At 41.6% G+C, this 14,834-nt stretch overlaps 1 protein-coding gene and 1 long non-coding RNA gene across 15 annotated transcripts in view; one reads left to right on the top strand and one right to left on the bottom strand.

Annotated features, from left to right (window-relative positions):
- The window catches only part of LOC108514821 (uncharacterized), a 21,868-nt gene extending 12,534 nt beyond the window's left edge, over positions 1-9,334 (bottom strand). For 2 of the 4 annotated variants that reach the window (XR_001881356.1, XR_001881358.1), the window contains exons 1-2: positions 8,828-9,237; positions 7,618-7,795 (exon numbers count right to left, since the gene is read on the bottom strand). This is a non-coding gene — a long non-coding RNA (uncharacterized LOC108514821). Of the gene's footprint in view, positions 1-1,176; positions 1,296-7,617; positions 7,796-8,827 lie in introns of all 4 variants that reach the window. The other 2 variants (XR_001881357.1, XR_001881359.1) reach the window with 2 other exon arrangements.
- Positions 9,335-9,387: 53 nt separating this feature from the next.
- Positions 9,388-14,834, top strand: part of MARCHF7 (membrane associated ring-CH-type finger 7) — a 61,119-nt gene continuing 55,672 nt past the window's right edge. For 3 of the 11 annotated variants that reach the window (XR_001881355.1, XR_001881354.1, XM_017851304.1), the window contains exon 1: positions 9,389-9,560. The gene's annotated coding sequence lies outside the window, so the exon portion shown is untranslated. Of the gene's footprint in view, positions 9,561-9,592; positions 9,708-9,804; positions 10,039-11,452; positions 11,495-14,834 lie in introns of those variants that run through there. The other 8 variants (XM_017851307.1, XM_017851306.1, XM_017851301.1 and 5 more) reach the window with 7 other exon arrangements.

The following is a 14,834-nucleotide window of genomic DNA, read 5'->3' as shown; positions in this document are numbered from 1 at the left end:
GAGACCATCCTGGCTAACACAGTGAAACCTCGTCTCTACTAAAAACACAAAAAATTAGCTAGGCGTGGTGGCAGGCGCCTGTAGTCCCAGCTACTCGGGAGGGAGGCTTAGGCAGGAGAATGGCATGAACCCGGGAGGAGGAGCTTGCAGTGAGCCGAGATTGCGCCACTGCACTCCAGCCTGGGCTACAGAGTGAGACTCTGTCTCAAATAAAAAAAAAAACTTTCTTTTTTTGAGATGGAGTCTCACTCTGTTGCCCAGGCTAGAGTGCAGTGGTGCAATCTCTACTTACTACAACCTCCGCTTCCTGGGTTCAAGCAATTCTCCCTGCCTCAGATTTCCAAGTAGCTTGGATTATAGGCTCCTGCCACCATACCCAGCTAATTTTTGTATTTTGTTTTAGTAGAGATAGGATTTCACCATGTTGGCCAGGCTGGTCTTGAACTCCTGACCTCAAGTAATCTGTCCGCCTCAGCCTCCCAAAGTGCTGGGATTATAGGCGTGAGTCGCTGCGCCCAGCCAAAACTTTCCATTTAAGTAACTATTTGTGATGAACATAAGTTTAAAAAATACCTTAATAAATGGACTTTAAAACAATGAAATAATCACATCCACCCCCCGCCCCTGCAAAAGAAAAAGCTTTCCCACAAATGTAGGCAAAATTAATCCTATGCAAACAAACAAAAAAAGCGCTGAGTTACATAGCCTCTAAAAACAGAATTAAAATTCAATTTTGGGCCAGGTGTGGTGGCTTGCGCCTGTAATCCCAGCACTCTGGCTGAAGTGAGCAGATTGCTTGACTTCCCTGGAGGTCAAGACCAGCCTTGGCAACATAGCGAAACCCTGTCACTAAAGAAAATACAAAAGTCAGTCAGTAGTCCCAGCTACTTGGAAGGCTGAGGTGATAGGATCTCTTGAGCCCAGGAGGTCCAGGCTAGAGTGAGTAGTGATCATGCCACTGTACTCCAGCCTGGGCAACAAAACAAGACCGTCTCAAAAAAAAAAAAAGAAAGAAAGAAAAATTTGAAAAGTGCAGAGGTCTCAGCTTCAAAGATAACAATATTCAAACCACAACAATCAACCATTACCACCAACATGCTTATGTGCCATGCTAAAGTTAAGACTTACAAACATAAGTATAAGATAAATATTTTAAGTGTGTTACCACTCCCATACCATTTTATGACGATGTAACAGAAAAATATGCAGGATTTCTTCTATACTGTCCTTGGTATAAATGGCATGCTTGCTGTCAAGAGCATTGAAGCTCCATGGTGAGAAACTTAGAATGAACTCTGGGATAAAAAATAGGGTTATTTGAGAAACTAGTTAAGTAGTACATATGTTGTATGTATATAGTTTTTAAATTATTAATATGCAAAAGTACAGATGAGGTGTTTCTAAATAACTGGAGTATATGTATTCAATGGCTTTATCCAACTGCTAAGAAAGTGAAACAGGAATAGTGAGAAAAATAAGTTAACATAATTCCTAGGCATGCTGGTTGTATAACATGCACTGTATAATGCAAAATGAGTTAGGTGTATTGGGTGATTCTGGAGGACACAGTTACCATTTCCTTCCTTCCTCCCTCCCTCCCTTCCTCTCTCACTCGCTCTCTCTTTTTTTTCTTTATTTTTGAGATGGAGTTTCGCTCTTGTTGCCCAGGCTGGAGTGCAAAGGCACGATCTCAGCTCACTGCAACCTCCACCTCCCAGGTTCAAGTGATTCTCCTGCCTCAGCCTCCCGAGTAGCTAAGATTACAGGTGTGCACCACCACGCCCAGCTGATTTCGGATTTTTAGTAGTGATGGGTTTCACTATGTTGACCAGGCTGGTCTCAAACTCCTGAATTCAAGTGATCCACCCGCCTCAGCTTCCCCAAGTGCTGGGATTACAGGCGTGAGCCACCGCGTCCGGCCTTTACTTATTTATTTATTTATTTATTTTTTGAGACGGATCTTGCTCCATCGCCCAGGCTGGAGTGCAGTGGTGCATTCTCGGCTCACTGCAAGCTCCGTCTCCTGGGTTCTTGCCATTCTCCTGCCTCAGCCTCCCAAGTAGCTGGGACTACAGGCGCCTGCCACCACGCCCAGCTAATTTTTTGTATTTTTAACAGACACGGGGTTTTACCATGTTAGCCAGGATGGTCTCAATCTCCTGTCCTCATGATCCACCCGCCTCGGCCTCCCAAAGTGCTAGGATTATAGGCGTGAGCCATCGCTCCCAGTCTCATCCAGTCTTTTTTGTTTTGTTTTTTTTTTTTTGGAGACAAGGTCTTGCTCTGTCGCCCAGGATGCCAGGCTGGGGTGCAGTGGCACAATCTCAGCTCACAGAAACTTTTGCCTCCTCGGCTCAAGCAATTCTCCTGCCTAAGCCCCCTAAGTAGCTTTGACTACAGGTGTGCACCTCACGTCTGGCTAATTTTTTTATTTTTTTGTAGAGATGGGGTGTCACTGTGTAGCCCAGGCTGGTCTTAAACTCCAGGCTCAAGTGGTCTGCCCACCTTAGCCTCCCAAAGTGCTGGGATTATAGGTGTGAGCTACCACATCTAGCCTAGTTACTACTTCTTATAAATGAACAAGTAGGTGACAGAAAAACAGAACAGTATTAATAAATGAGAAAGATTCAAAAGATAGGTAAACAATATTTCGTTTTCTGAATAGTTTAACATTTATAGTTCTGACTAGTTTAGTTTTCAGAATAGAAAACCCAGAAACATATTCAGCATAAATTTAAAAATTCAATATATGACAAAGGTGGTCTTTCTAATTACAGAGAAAAGAATGGATTATTTAGGAATGCTACTGGCACACCTGGCTATCTACTGAGAATAAAATAAAATTAGATCCTATTACCTTATTCCATATACAAAAATGATATTTTTTAAGATGTAAGAGATCAATTGAGAATAATTAAGCACGATCTGGAATATGTAGGATGCTTCATGATAATATCAAGGGATAAGTAAGATTTTTTAAGCCAAACTGGAAACCTATAACTTATTAAAGAAATCATTGACACATTTTACCATATAAACCTATCTATGGCAAAAAATACATGTAAAATCAATAGAAATGAAAAAAAAAAACACTGTGAAAGCAGCATAGTGATAATATCTATTACAAATCAAAAGCAAAGGCTAAACAACTAAATATCAATAGGGATTTAGAGAAAAGGTACTATAGAATGAAAAAACTTAGATGAAGATGCATGCTTAAATTTGATTTCATTTTATAAATGGTAAAAAAAAAAACTCCATCAATACCAGTATTTCTGTAAACATATATGACACACACACACACACACACACACACACTCTTTTACGATTGTGTGACCATGCAGAAAATAAGGTGGGAAGATACATAGTAGTTCGTCAACATGAGCTGCAAAGGATGTTTGTGCAGTAGTAGATAGAGGCAGAAGAGCCAAATTAAAAAGGAAAAGAAAAAGGCAAGGAAAAGGTGAAAAACGGAAAAGAGAAGGACTACACTAAAATAGTAGATATGATACAATCACATACAAAGTTTTTTATAAAATTGTACACATATGTGGACATGAAAAAAAATTTAAGATAAAACAGGATGCTGCCTAACTTGGCAGAAGGAATGCTCAAGCAATTTATATCAGTATCCCCTTCTGCTTCCAATCTCAAAAAAATGTAATCTGAAGTGGTCATGGAGACCAAGCATAGTCTTTGATTATTATAATTCTGAAGTTCGTGTGTGTCTGTGTGTGTCTGTGTGTGTGTGTGTGCGCACATGCACGCGCACATGCACATTTGGCTGAACTCTATTACAGGAACAGAGGTTAGTTCAATTTGGTTTTATGGTCTACTCCAGAGGTCAGCAAACTTTCTGTACTAAATATTTTAGGATTTCTAAGTCATACCATCTCTGTCACAACTACTAAACAATTGTCATTGTAGGATGAAAGCAGTTAAACTGTGATGGTTAATTTTATATGACAGCTTGGCAAGGCTAGAGTACCCAGTTACTTAAGTAGCATTAATCTGGGCTGCTGTGAAGGTATTTTGTAGAAGTGGTTAATAGCTATAATCTGTAGACTTTAAAGAGATTACTCTTGATAATGTTGATGGGACTCATCCAATCAGCCTTAAGAGCAAAAACTGAAGTTTCCTAGAAAAGAAATCCTGCCTTAAGAATGCAGCATCAACTCTGGTCTTAGTTTCCAGCCTGTGAACCTGCCCTACAAATTTCAAACTTGTCAGCTTCCACAATTACGTGAGCTAATTCCTTAAAATAAACACCTTCACAGACAGATAATGTATTGTATACTATGGTTCTGTTTCTCTGGAGAACCCTACTATATAATATGCAACAACAGACAATACATAATCTAACGGGCATGCCTGTGTTCCAATAAAAGTATTTAAAATAACAGGTAGTGGGCTACATTTGGCCTGTTTACCACAGTTTTCCAACTCCTGGTTTTATCAATAATAAAAAAATAAGGCTGGGCATGGTGGATCACACCTATAATCACAGCACTTTGGGAGGCCAAGGCAGGAGGATCATGAGAGGCCAGGAGTTCAAGACCACCCTGAGCAACATACTGAGACCTCATCTCTATTAAAAACAATAATAAAGTATAGCTGTTGGCCAGGTGCGGTGGCTCATGCCTGTAATCCCAGCACTTTGGGAGGCCAAGCACTTTGGGAGGATCACCTTAGGTCAGGAGTTTGAGACCAGTCTGGCCAACATGGTGAAACCCCATCTCTACTAAAAATAGAAAAATTAGCCTGGCATGATGGCAGGCGCCTGTAATCTGAGTTACTCGGGAGGCTGAGGCAGGAGAACTGCTTGAACCTGGGAGGCAGAGGTTGCAGTGAGCCGAGATTGAGCCACTGCATTCCAGCCTGGGAGACAAGAGTGAGACTCTGTCTCCAAAATAAATAAATAAATAAATAAAATAAAATATAGCTGTTAACTGGATGTGGTACTGATGCCTGTAATTCCAGCACTTTGGGAGGCTGGGGAGGGAGGATCACTTGAGGCTTGGAGTTCAGGACCAGCCTGGGCAGCAAAAAATTTAAAAACAACTAGCCCCACACAGTGGTGGCACACCTGTAGTCACAGCCACTCAGGAGGCTGAGGCAGGAGGACAGCTTTAGCCTAGAAGTTTGAGGCTGCAGTGAACTATGATGGTACTACCATGCACTCCAGCCTGAGAAATGGAATGAGGACTCATGTACTTAAAAACATGAATAAAATGTATCTGCTTTTCTTAAGCATTCTATATATTTCGGACAGTGTGCAAGGTTTGAATTCCAAGTGTTCCACAAATTAGGGATTATTCCTGGTGAGGCCAGATATTCTAGAGCAACTAAAAGCAGGAATGATCTTTCTAGAAGCAGTGAGATCTAGACTGTAAGCTTAGATGTAAGAGAGGTTTCTCAGAGAGGGTTTCAAGATAGTACTCTCTTTATGTGTTTTAATATCCATTTATTTATTTATTTATTTATTTATTTATTTATTTAGAGACAGAGTCTGTCACCCATGCCTGAATGCAGTGACATGATCACCGCTCACTGCAAGCCTCAACTTCCTGGGTTCAAGCAATCCTCCTTCCTCAGCCTCCCAAGTAGCTGGGATTATAGGCATGCACCAATGCACACAAGGCTAATTTTTAAAATTTTTTTGTAGAGATGGGGCCTTGCTTTGTTGCCCAAGCTGGTCTCAAGCATCCTCCTGACTCATCCTCTCACAGTCCTGGGATTATAGGCTTGAGCCACTACATCTCGCCTCTATATTCTTTTAAATAGTGGATTGGAGAATTGAAAGTTTTTGATGCTAATCCAGCAGAAATCAACCAACAGAATGTTTTGGATATTCATGTATTGAATGTGGCAACTTTAAATAAAACTTGATGTGGGGAAAATAAAAATGTGTAAAGGCACTAAATCAAGAGTTTATTATTTTTGTTATGAAAGGAATTCCTTACATCAAAGACTTAAAACAATGGACCTTTAAGTAATATATCCCTTAGAAGTCCTCATGACATTTTGGGCTGGATAAAAAAATAAAAAAAAAAAAGAAGCAGGGATCCTCAGCCAGGCATGGTGGCTCACGCCTGTAATCAGCACACTGGGAGGCCGAGGCAGGCGGATCACCTGAACAAGTTGTTCTCAGGCAGGTAGACAGTAGAACGATAGTTACCAGAGGCTGCGAAGGGTATGTGTGTGGTGGGGGGTGGGGACAAAAAGAAGATGGTTAATGGGTACAAATATAAAGTTGGATAAAAGGAGTAAGTTCTAATGTTTGATAGTAGAGTGACTATGGTTAACAACATCATATTGTATTATTTCAAAATAGCTAGAAGGGAAGACTTGAAATACTACCAACATAGAAGTCATAAATGCTCTAGATGATGGTTATCCTAAATACCTTGACTTGATCATTACACATTCTATGTATGTAACAAAATATCCCATGTACCCCATAAATATATAAAAATACTATGTATCAATAAAAAATTATATGATTTGCAAAAGGCAAATGTAACCACATCTTTTCAATGTACCACCATTTATGCAAAGTAAAGGATATCTCTACAACTGCCCTTACCAAAGAGAAGCTTTTTAGAAAGTTAGGTTGTGGGATGAATAAAAGAGGGGAAAACAAGAACTTTGAAATTCAGTATCTGAACGAGCATTCCAAGCTATCAGGTGGAATAAATACTCAAAACCTAAGAGTAAAGGGCTGAATGACCATGGGTAAATGACAGACAAGTTTATAAAATAAAAGGGGAAAAATTAGTAATAGTCAATAAGACGCTAACTTAGAGAAGAAGCCAAGTTCAAAAATGAAAACTAAGATGAGTGGTGAGGGCAAGTGGTGAACAAAGATATTTAGATACAGAAAGGTACGTCAGAGTCACTCATAAAGGATAAAAAGTTTAGCAAGGAAAGGTCAAGTGGGAGAACTCTGTGGATAAAAGGCAAACATGGTGTCTAGATTGTCTGGAACAGTTCTGACTTCAAACACTTGCCTGTCAAATCACTTTGTAATGATTTTTAGTTAAGAAACTACGGTCATTTTCCATGACCATGTTTTACCTATTCACATCCATAGTTCCTAGCAAAATGTCTTTTTTTTTTTTTTTTTTTGAGATGGAGTTTCACTCTGCCACTCAGGCTGGAGTACGGTGGTGTGATCTCGGCTCACTGCAACTTCCGCCTCTTGGGTTTGAGCGATTCTCCTGCCTCAGCCTCCCAAGTAGCGGGGACTATAGGTGCCTGCCACCATGCCCGGCTAATTTTTTGTATTTTTAGTAGAGACAGGGTTTCACCATGTTAGCCAGGATGGTCTCTATCTCCTGACCTCATGATCCACCCACCTTGGCCTCCCAAAGTGTTGGGATTACAGGCGTGAGCCATCACGCCCGGCTGCAAAATGTCTTTACCGTAGCAAAATCTCAATAATTATTTATCACTCACGATAATTACCTGAATACTAAAATCAGAGAGAGTACATTAAAAAGAAACACAATAATCATTTTTAAATAATAAAAACATATTCATCAGTGGTCTTTATTTACTAGCACTAATAAAAAATCAGAAGTTCTGTTTAGCCTATGAAATTGGTGTCATACTCACTTCATAATATCATCAGTGCTGGGTGGAGACAAAGCCATAATCTGCCACAATCTGCACCATCCTTGCCAGGTTTGGGAGTTCTGTAGAGTAGTTACCACTGCCAGGTCTGACTGCCATAGCTCAGGAAGAGGGTGCAGTCATTTCTCTTAGCATAATCTTGAGAAGATGTCTAAGGGACCTATGTAATATTAAGTCACAGAAAGAGAAAATATTATTGGTAGTTTAGACATGGAATGTAACAGCTTACAATTATGGAATGCTTACTGTGTTTCAGGAACTGACGCATTATCTCATCTAAACAACCCTATAGGGCATGGGTACTGTTATTAATCCCGTTTTACAGGAAACCTAGGTTTAGCAAGATTAAGGAATTGCTTGAGATAACAAAGGTAGTAAGAGGCAGGGCTGGAATTTGAACCCATATAGTCTGGTTCTTCAGGGTGTATACATCCGTGTATCTATAAACACAATAATGCAGGGCCACTCGAACAGGCTGGAAAAAAATTATTTTTCTTTAAAGGGCAAATTAATTTCCTCAAAAGTAATCTCTGTTCACTTTACCCCATACCAGATGCTTATTTTCATTTCATATCCTAAAAGTTAGATTGGCACTTACATGCCAACTTAAAATCCTAAACTTTAAATCTTTAAAATTTATAGTATTTTAGAATTTATCATAGTGAAACATGTACAGTCGCTTGTCCCCAGGACAGTAAAATAAGGATAGTGATTGATACTCCATTCCCTTCTGATGTAATGACAAATACATAGAAACACTGTGTTTCATTTATTGGAATTATTTGGATCCAAAGGATAGCTTTTAATACCCTAACAAAATAGGTCTTTAAAAAAAACCAAGTGCCTTTCAGTATTCTTCCAAGTTTCAATAACTGATCTTTTCCATTAAAGAACTTTTGATTCATTATTCCAAATCAACATATCATCTAAATATTTCCACATATTTAGATGTAGCTTTTCCCTAAACTATTTCCTTTTATTTATTGGAAATAAGTACTCATTTACATCTTAGTTTGCCACATTTACAATTCTTTGAAAGTTTCATCTAATATTCACCAGACCATTCACCTCACAATTTTCCTCCCTCTTTCTAAATAGGTGAATTTGTTTACTGCAAAATCGATGGCTACGCTATTAAAGGTCACTATCACGATTTTAAACTACATGATCACCATCACCAAGATTTACTTACCACAAGGAAATTATCACAAGGTTGGACAAACAGGCTCCAACTCTTAAGGGAAAGAGCTTGCAGTCAGATCACACAGGGAGGGCAGGGAAGCAAGCAGGGAAGGGTAGGTCGGAAAAGGCAGTGCTTGATTCAATTCAACATTCAGTGCGCCACTTACCAAGCGCCAGAAAAAGAAAAAAAAGCCAACGAGCTGGGCGTTATTTCGAGCACGGGGCCCTGCAGGTTGGCCTGTGGGCGGGGACCCGGCGCCCGGGAGTGAAGGGGCTGGCTCTGAGACGCTAGCCGGGCGGGGACAGCCACCCAGGGCCGGGCCTCCAGCGCCAGACACCCGCACACTCGCCAGCCCAGCTGCCGGTACGCCAGCCAGCCAGCCGCTGCCGCTTACCAGTGGCGCCTCGCTGACTCCCCGGGGGCAGCTCTTCAACGGTTCCCGCAGTCAGAGCACCACCCCGCGGTGGGGTACCTCCAGCCCGCCCGCAGCTCTCGGTCCCCGCAGCTCCGCCACTCTCGCGAGAAGCCAGGAAGTCCGCGAAGTTGGGGGAGGAGGAGCAGGGAGGGGCACCTAACGGTGGCGGCTGGTTCTGCGCCGGATCCGGGAGAGGGGCGGGCGCCATTGTGCTTCGCTGCGGACTGCTTTTCCTCAGTCACAGGCCTAGAACTCCAAGGAGGAAGGCGGCGGTGCGGGTCGTTGCGAGCAGGACGCGCACTGGTCAGTGCCGGCTCAGGAGCCGGGGTAATGAACTGCGGAGTTCGTTCTTCGTCCCGGTAGCTAGTTCGGGACCAGGCCGCGAGTGGGGGAGGGGAGGAAACGAAGAGGTCTGGGGACGCGGAGGCCGCTTCCTCTCAGGATGAGGTGGAGGAGCTTGGTCCGGGGCCACCGGTGCGAAGGGGGTCACTCCACAGGCCTCCTCTGCCAGGGGCCTTTTGTCGGGTGGTGGAGTTTGTGGCGGGTGGAGGGGACAGATAGTGTGTCTTCCTCAGGAACGTGTGGTGGGTGAGGGGAAGAGGCCTGAGCCCTCTTTTGGCGCGGGGCGGCCTCCTCTTGGGCCGCGGGGCGGGGGGGTCCTCGGAGCCCTGGGGGCCGCGGGCGTCGCGCGTGAGCTCGCCAGTGAGCGCGGGGCAAAGGTGGGCAGGGCTCCGGCTCGGCCAGCCCGGCCTCGAGTCGAAGTGACTTCGGCAGCGCCTTAGATTCGGCCAAGATTGTCTTATTGGTAACGTCAGTTTTTGAATATCGTGACGCCCTGAGAGTTTTTTTTGTGTTGTGGTGAATTGTGGGTTCTGCAACTCAAAGTAGGTGTTTGTATTAAAAATGGACCTGTTGGCCTAAGAAGTAAAAATATGGAAGGCGCTGGGAGTAGGAAACTCCCTCATTTTGGTGAAACTGCGTATTGAAGATGAATGTGTCCACCCACTCACCCCAAAATGCTGCACTTAATACTTTTTCCCAAGTACCAAAGTAAATATATTGGGAAAGTCTCTATCTGGGTAATAAATTCGTCACGATTAATGTTGTTTGGTATTATTAGTTAAATGTGTCAAAACTGAATTTGGCGAGGTTTTTTCCCCTATTTTGTACGATTGATTAGATATTTTTCTGGTTGCGTATTATTTTAAATCTCCACGTTTCTGTCCAGAACCAAGATGTAGGGTTAAAGATGAATTTTCGATTTAAAAATCCAATAGTGTACAGTTATTAAGAAGGAACACATGTAGTGTAACTAGATCTTTTTCTTGAGGTAGCAAAAAGTTTGTTTGAGAAATGAGGTCAGTATAATATTTTTATTTAACAGCTCTATAGCATTTCGGGAGACAGGACTGGTGCATGAGGCAGTAGCACCAGACTCAGAAGACCTGGGTTTGAGTCTTGATTTTTGCCGTAGTTGTTTATGTTCATGAGATTGTCTCAGAAACATGGCAGTTCATTTCTAGAGAGGATAAATTTGCTGAGGTGGTGTGTGAAGCAGTCACTGGGGGGACATAATACTAATCTTGGTTTTTTTCCAGTTTCGTGCTGGGTCAGGTGTCTTGAATAAGAATTCCTACTTATTCAAGTACAAATGATTTCTTTTTTCTGCCACCTTGGAAGAGGGCTTATTTTCCCAGATAAAGCACGAGGATGCCCAAATTATGTTCTACATGAAGGTGTCAGGTAACAAACTGGACACAGAAGTCATCCATGACTCTCATGTAGCCAATTTTTAGTCCTATCCATACCCACCTTACACAACTCTTTATCTGTTTTATGTTCAAGAATTGTGTACATTTGGACATTTTATTGTTGGAAAATAATTTTATAATGCAGAATCTGTCAAATATCTTTAAACATTTTTGGATAATTTGTAATTTGTTGTAGTCAAATTACGAATTATGGAGAGCTTCACATTACAAGAAGGAGCTTGATATGGCATCTGCCCTCCACAACTCACTGTTTAGTCATCAGACTAATGTATAAACAACTATTATTATCTTAGTATGACTTACAGTAATTCTATGGGAGCATAGGGGAGGGGTGCTTACTCTTGGAAAGTTTACAGGGTTTATTTATTGTTTGAACTAAGATGTGAAGGATCACCAGGACTTTGATAAAGAAACTATGCAAAGTCATGATATTATGGTTTGTTTTAGGAATTCATGATTTGTTCCTGTAGCTGAAACATACATTGAATGGTAAGTTAGAGCCTGACATAAAAGACTTTCTGTACTGTACTAGGAAATTAGTGTCTGGGTGTGGTGGCTCACTCCTGTAATCCCATCACTCTGGGAGGCCAAGGTGGGAGGATGGCTTAAAGCCAGGAGTTTGAGACCAGCCAGGCCACAAAGACCCCATCTCTACGGGCATAATGGTGCGGGTGTAGTGGTGCACACTGCTACTACTAGCTACTTGGGCTGCTGAGGCAGGACCATCATTTGAGCTCACGAGTTGGAGAGACTGCAGTGAAGTATGATACAGCTCCACTGCACTCCAGCCTGCACCGCAGAGTGAGACCCTGTCTTAAAAAATAAAAATAATGTTAGTGCTCTATGCTGTGGAATGGAGAGCTATTGTGTTCCTTAACAAAATAAAAATATTTTTAGGTGATCTTTGCTGATACATCCTTCTGTTACCACAGATAATTAAGTGCCAGTAATAAAGAACAGTGGGACATGCATGAATGAAATGCGCGGTGTTGCATTAGACTTCACTTTTAAACAAATTAAATTAATGAAGCTTTTAACTGTTAAATAAGTGAATCAACTGATCATATTAGAATGATTACAATTTAAAAGGAATTGGATTTTAAGTTCATACTAAGATTACTTGAATTCACCAAAGCAGAATTCAATTGCTGTCAAAAAATTTATCTTAATATACAGTATTTCCTAATAATAGGATAAGCCAAAAAGTCTGAGATTGGGGAGGATGAAATTATAATTTGAGAGTTTAGGTCGGGTGGGGTTAATAGTTTTATTTTATTTTTTTTTGTGGCAGGGTCTCACTCTGTTTCTCAGGCTGCTGCAGCCCCAGTCTCCCAAACTCAAGCAGTTCTCCCACCTCAGTCTCCTAGGTAGCTGGTCGCGCCACCATGTCTGACTAATTTTTATATTTTTTTATAGAGACAGGATTTCACCATGTTTCCCAGGCTAGTCTCCAACTCCTTAGCTCAAGGAATCCTCTCACCTCAGCCTCCCAAAGTCCTGTGATTACAGGCCTGAGTGTGAGTAACAGCATGCCAGGGTTTAATTTTAATTAATCTTAATTTTCAAATTTTCTGCCCTGGCATGAACTTACATGGTCAGAGCTGGTTTTTCCTGCCCTCAAATATATTTCTCTGACTCTACTGGTTAGACTAGGTAAGTCGAACACCTGGTTTTAAAATCACCTGCTTGCTGCTCTACACCCATTTTTGTCAACAGCTTAAAAAGAAGGCAAGTTTTGAACCTTAAAAGTAGTTATCTTTCCATTATGATCATTGTACATTAGTGTGATGTTTCACACTTTGTAGAAAGAACCCTAAAATGGTTTCCACTCAGTGAAGGAAGATCGAAACTTGATGCTTAGAGATTAAATTCACTTCAAGGAGAACAGTTTGTCTTTTAAAGTGGTGTAGTGTAGACTTAACATCATAGTCATATTTTCTCATGGGATGTTAAAGTTTTTTCTAATTTTTTAAGATTTGGGCATACCATATTTTGTGTTTTAAATATTTGTCAGCTAAAATTAAGAGACACTTTTCATTTTAAGGCCCAAAATGTATACTTTCAAAGTGATTCCCTCATTGACCCACCCTTAGCTTCCAAGTCTCCATATTTACTATGATTTCCCACTAAGAAAAAAAAAAAATTCCTTAGAAGCAAATTTTTTTTTTAAGAAAAGGATATGCAAAGTATATGTAAATAATGAAATTATGACTGTGCGTTTGTATTTCTGCAAGACTCTTGAAATACTGCATTGGGGCTGGGCATGGTAGCTCACTCCTGTTACCCCAGCACTTTGGGAGGCCGAGACAGGCAGACTGCTTGAGCTCAGGAGTTCCAGACCAGTCTGGGCAACATGGGGAAACCTTGTCTCTAGTAAAAAACAATACAAAAACTAGCTGGGTATGGTGGTGCGTGCCTGTAGTCCAGGCTACTCAGGAGGCTGAGGTGGGAGGATCACTTGAACCCAGGAGGTCGAGGCTGCAGTGATTGCACCACTGCACTCTGGCCTGGGCAACAGAGTGAGACCCTGTCTCCAAAAAAAAAAAAAAGAAAGAAAGATTACATTGGTATTTTGTGTGGTTACTCTGGCCTTTGTGCCGTGAGTTTATCCTATAGTAGTGGTGTACTTTTAGTAATTCAATACCTATAATCTTCCTTGGATATTTAAGATAATTCCCCAGTTAGACTCAGTTAAAATCAGAGTTTACAGAGACTGCCGGCATAAGATAATAGTATGGTAACAGCAGAAAATAAGGGTAAGTTATGAAGCTTTGCTCTATGGCTGCATAACAAACCACCTCAAAACCTAGTGGATTGAAACAACTGGTTTTTACAGTTCTAGGTGCCTGTTGGGCAGTTCTACTGATTTCGCCGGGGTTTGCTCCTCATGTACCAGCATTCAGCTGGAGGATTTCCCAGGCGGGGAGGTCCAAGATGGCATCACTCATATTTGGCAGCTAGTGTTGGTGGACATATAGGCCTTGCTCTATGTGATCATTTATGACACAGGAGTCTTGGGACAGCATTCTAAGGGAAGCTTGTAAGACCTCTTACAAACTTGCAAATCTTACAATGTCACAATCCATTCTCTTAGTCACGCAAGACTGGGGTGGGGAAGTAAGACTGCCTCATCCTAGGCAGAGCAGCAACATTGCATTACAAAGGGCGCTAATACTAGGATGGGGGAAATTTGTAGCCATATTTTGTAATTTACCATAGGTTCTTTAGACCACTATAAGAATAGATAGCCTCAACAATGTCATGCTTGGGATTGCTTTAAAATAATAGAGTGGTTGGTAAAATAGGTTAGAGAGGTTGAATGTGGATAATAGTTGAAGACTTGGTTGGTACATGGAAGCTCATTATTTGTGTATGTTTAAAATTTTTCATGATAAAAACTTTAAGTCATACTCAGGTAATCTGAACTTCGTTTTGTGAGGTATTTTAACTTTATCTTTCACTTAGTCTTTACTAGAAGAGTATTACTTAGTATTTACTACTTTGTGGTATGTAGCTACTAAGGCTGTAAACCAGCAAGTTAGAATGGGAATTCTTCTCCTTAGAACTTATGTAATACGGCCGGGCGCGGTGGCTCAAGCCTGTAATCCCAGCACTTTGGGAGGCCGAGACGGGTGGATCACGAGGTCAGGAGATCGAGACCATCCTGGCTAACACGGTGAAACCCCGTCTCTACTGAAAAATACAAAAAACTAGCTGGGCGAGGTGGCGGGCGCCTGTAGTCCCAGCTACTCGGGAGGCTGAGGCAGGAGAATGGTGTAAACCCGGGAGGCGGAGCTTGCAGTGAGCTGAGATCGGGCCACTGCACTCC

Source organism: Rhinopithecus bieti, unplaced genomic scaffold (genome assembly GCF_001698545.2).
Source record: "Rhinopithecus bieti isolate Rb0 unplaced genomic scaffold, ASM169854v2 scaffold_34391, whole genome shotgun sequence".
Taxonomy (NCBI): Eukaryota; Metazoa; Chordata; class Mammalia; order Primates; family Cercopithecidae; genus Rhinopithecus; species Rhinopithecus bieti.
This window is presented reverse-complemented; position numbering and strand designations above follow the sequence as displayed.